A 4,307-nucleotide genomic window follows, 5' to 3' on the forward strand; every position below is an offset into this window, starting at 1 on the left:
GTCCCCCGTCCCCCCTCCCCTTCCTCTTCAAACACCCGTCCCAAAGAGAAAAAAATCTATTTTTGTTTTTCTGAAAGGAGATTTTAATATTGATGCATTCACTTCTACTCTTCAGCCTTATTTATTTCAATTTCATTGCATTGTATTTGTAATTATTTCATGAGTATTTATATCATTTTTGCCTTATTGTTATTATTATTATTTTTATGGGTGTATAAAGTGTATATATGTATCTTTGCCCTGAGTAACTCCATTGCTGAGTTGAGCTCGCTCTAACCCTTAAGGAGTTGTCTGGAGGTTTGGTTTGTGACAAACCAAGCAAGAACAAAAGCACTGAGTGACCAAATGTCATTTAGAAGTATTTCTAAATGTTTTTATGATTCATTTTCACATTGTTGCCATTGTTTATGTCTTCTGTTTTTTTTTTAAATTTTCCTGATGTGACACATGATCAACTCTTGTCAGTTAATGCAAAACTCTCAGTCGGGAATCCTTAAACAGTCTCAGAAAACATTTCCCATGGTTCCATGGGGCTGCAGATAGCATGACAGGCGGTGCCCCCCCTGCACGTGCCGCCTCTCAGACGGGTATTTCTACATTTACCTACCTCCGATATTTATGTGTCTGCCGTCAGTTGTGTCGATGTATCTGAACCGTCACATGATTCACCGGTGATGGCGCCGCTCTACCTACATGCTGCTGTTGGAGAGAGAATTATTGTTTGTGTGAATTCCAAAGTGACTAACTGCTCACTCGTGTGTATGTACACTTTTGTAATTGAGATGTAATGTAAGAAAAAAAAAGGTGATATATTTAATAAAAACATTAACCTCAGCTATGTGCTCCCGGCCTCTCTTTCACCTCAGGCGGGTTATATGCGGCTTTTCTTGTGCACAAACATCCATAGGTGGCAGAACGTGAGAATCATAACAGCTTCATCAGGACATGATTGTGAAAGTCTCTGTGTAGATGCACTGCTGGACCACATTTTCTATATTCAGTGTGTTTGTGTGTGCGTGTAGTGTTATCACAGTGATCTAAAGTGGAGGTCCTTGTCTAACTTTAGACAGTTCGCCGGAACATGCAGCTCTGCGCTGCCTTTTGACCCGCTCTCTGTTTGCCTTGGTCGGGCACAGGAATTCGCCTCAACCTCTCGTGCCCACTGCCAGCCTGCCTGGCACCACCAGATTTATTTTTATTCTTTACAAATTGAACCTTTGCTTTATCCTTATTGACACATTCCAAGACTGAGGGGAGCCTGATTGCATTCAAGGACTTCAACAGGGGTAAATTTATGTCCTGATTGCCTGCAGAAATTAAGATGAGCGGAGGATCAAATTATAAGCTGCTGATGACAACACACAAGCCAGTTCCTGCTCAGTGATATGAAATGTATGTCACGGAAGAGACGAAGACAAATATCTGAAACAGCATCTTAAAATGTGTTCACTTTTTTATTTAAAAAAAAGACATTAAATACAAATTATATTTTGAATCAAAATCAGTTCCTTTCTCAGAGAAAATAATAGCTGTGTGATTTCTAGTTTAGTATCATGAAAAGCTTGAATCAAAAAAAAAAAAAAAAATCTTTGAAGGATAAAGTTGAAACTTGAAAAACAAAACACATTTACCCGTGAACAGAGAGATTCTTAACATGACCAGCAGGGAAAAAAAAAAAAAAATACAAAATAAAAAGTGACATTACAGAAGTGTGACCCTGGCTCTGTACTAACAGACTGAGGCGGGATGGCTGGGTGTGCATGGAGAGAAGTGACTTACTGAGAGGTGAGAGGTTCACTGGCCTTAAGAAGCAGTGAACTAAGATGACCAGAGACCTGAGTGCCTGACTGACACAGATTTGCCCGTGGCTAAAACCCGCCCGCTGGGCACGGAGCTTACAAATGACACTGCTGAGCAACAGAAGGAAACGGTTCATTAAAAAATAAAACATTCATTAGTGATTATATTCCCCAAAATACACTGAATCATATAGACTTTGCTGTGCAATCGGTGAGTCACTGAATTGTTCATAAGAAAACCTAGTTTGGATCAGCTTATAATTCTTTATTAGATAAATAATTTTTATTTTTAAGTACTGTACATGATGTCTAGTCAGACACATAGCTGGCCAGGAAATAATAATAATAATAATATATAAAAAGACACACTTACAAATATTAGGGAGGGAATAGCTTAAACATATTTTTATGTATGTTCCTCCCCTTACATCAAGTCTTTGAATAGATGGGTTATAGCACCAACAGGCTGGTTGTAAGTTGCTGCTGTCTATTAAAGGAAGTGTACAGCCGATTTCATGCTACCAGGCTACTGGGCAAGCATTCTTTGTCGGCACTCTCTCCACTTTTCAAGTCTTTACACAGGATGTGGGAGAGCATCGGGCAGGAAGCTCCTCAGGGAGGACCACGCCTCCTCCCTCAGACCCCCTACCACTTGTGTGAATGCATATTTGGTGCTGTGTCCACCTTGTGGAGATTTGTTGGCATACGATCATACAAGCATTTTTCAAAGAAACAAAAACAACAACAACAAAAAAGAAAATAGTTGCATTGAATGGAAAATTTCTGAGGGGTGTTCGCTAAGTTCACTGTCAGAAGTCCTGGTGTAGCTTCGTTTTTTTTTTTTCTTTTCTTTCTTTTTTTTTTTTCCTCCCTGGGTTTATTATTGTTTTCTTACAGTATCACACTGTTTCATCTAACATTACCTCTAAGGAAAGGTATGCAGATGCAGATAGGTCCAATTGTCTTTAACTGCATGCATTGACGAGTAGCGGCGCAGCTAAAGTGCTTTAAGTGCTTGTGCTTGGGCTTGAAGCATAGGGGCAGCTGGCACCTGCGGCAGGGCGAGCCGGTCACGGGCTCGCTCATTTCAAACAAGCCTACACCAGGTTGCACCACTGACAGGAAGAGGACCGGAGGTGGTCAGGGTGCTGGATTAGGGGGGGGGAACAAACAGCTTGGATTAGTGGGTTGGACATGGGGACAGGATTAGGCACAGAGACAAGGACAAAAGTTTTGGACAGGAGGGTAAAGACATAAGGGATTGGAGGACCTCAGCACCAGAGCTGCAGGACGGACAAGGGACAAGGATGGACACAGAAAAAAAAGGGACGTGGATGTCGACAGAAATAGTGGGTGGTGGGAAAGAGGCAGAGGACAGGCTATTCTAACCAAACTGATCCCTAAGACTGCAGGGTGACCTGTGAACACCTTAAAGAAATACATCACGGAAAGTTTATCTTTTGGGTAGCAAATACTGTCGGCTTTAAAGGCGGCTCAGAAAAGTTTGTAGCTTGTTCCTTCGTGGATGACGGCAGCTGAAGTTAGCTTGGATTCACAAAAACATCCATAGAAACGTCTCAAACCACTCCTGCAAAATAATGTACTTCTCCAATGTGCATTCATTTTATTGGCATGTTCCAGACATCCATATTGTCACCAAAATATGTCTAAATACGCTGTTTCCATTAGTCGCTAGCTTAGTTAAGTGTTAACCTACATTGGTAACCAACGACCAACATAAACAGCCAACAAGCGACAACAATACTTGTTTATTTAGCCATATTTTGGTAGCTTGATAATCGGACTTAACTGCCATTTATGTCAACTTCATTATTCAAACTGATGTGTTCATGTTAGCTGATTTCTCTTTGGGAGAGGAAGTTATTTTGCACAAACCAATTAGTATTCATTCCATGAGAGTCATTTTCATTTTGTCGACGTAGAGGCTGTGGCAGTGGTTGCTAGTAGCAATGCTAGATTGCTAGAAATGTGTCATTTCCAACTCTGCAAGTTGGAAAAAAGGTGCCGTCCATGAACCCCAATGTCTCCAATCTTGTTCTTCTCTCTGCCTTCAGCTGTTTAATAAAGTCTTAAAAATGCCCCAAAACATACACATTTTTAAAAAAGAGTTCTGAAAGTCAACTTACAACAAAACTGTAGAGCTGGACTTTTCTCTGCAGCTAGTTTTCATTTAGGAAGATGAGCAGAGAAACAGCCATCAATGAAAACAACACCAAACCCATGTGGACATCAATTCAGAGGTCTGGCTAATATTTATATTATGGGCTTAACCACTTCTCCACTGCTGATTTGTTCCTTGACACTATTCCAGACACTCCTAATTTCTCCAGAACATGGCTAAAAACACGCCTTCCATGTCAAACTATCCCCACCTCATAGCTCAGAAGCTCTGATATCAGCAGCAAACAATGAATTATGCTGCAGGAGTGGTTTCAGAAGGTACTATGGATGTTTTTATGCTGGTTTTTCTGGGTTACTCTTCAAATC

Source organism: Thunnus maccoyii, chromosome 7 (genome assembly GCF_910596095.1).
Source record: "Thunnus maccoyii chromosome 7, fThuMac1.1, whole genome shotgun sequence".
NCBI lineage: Eukaryota > Metazoa > Chordata > Actinopteri > Scombriformes > Scombridae > Thunnus > Thunnus maccoyii.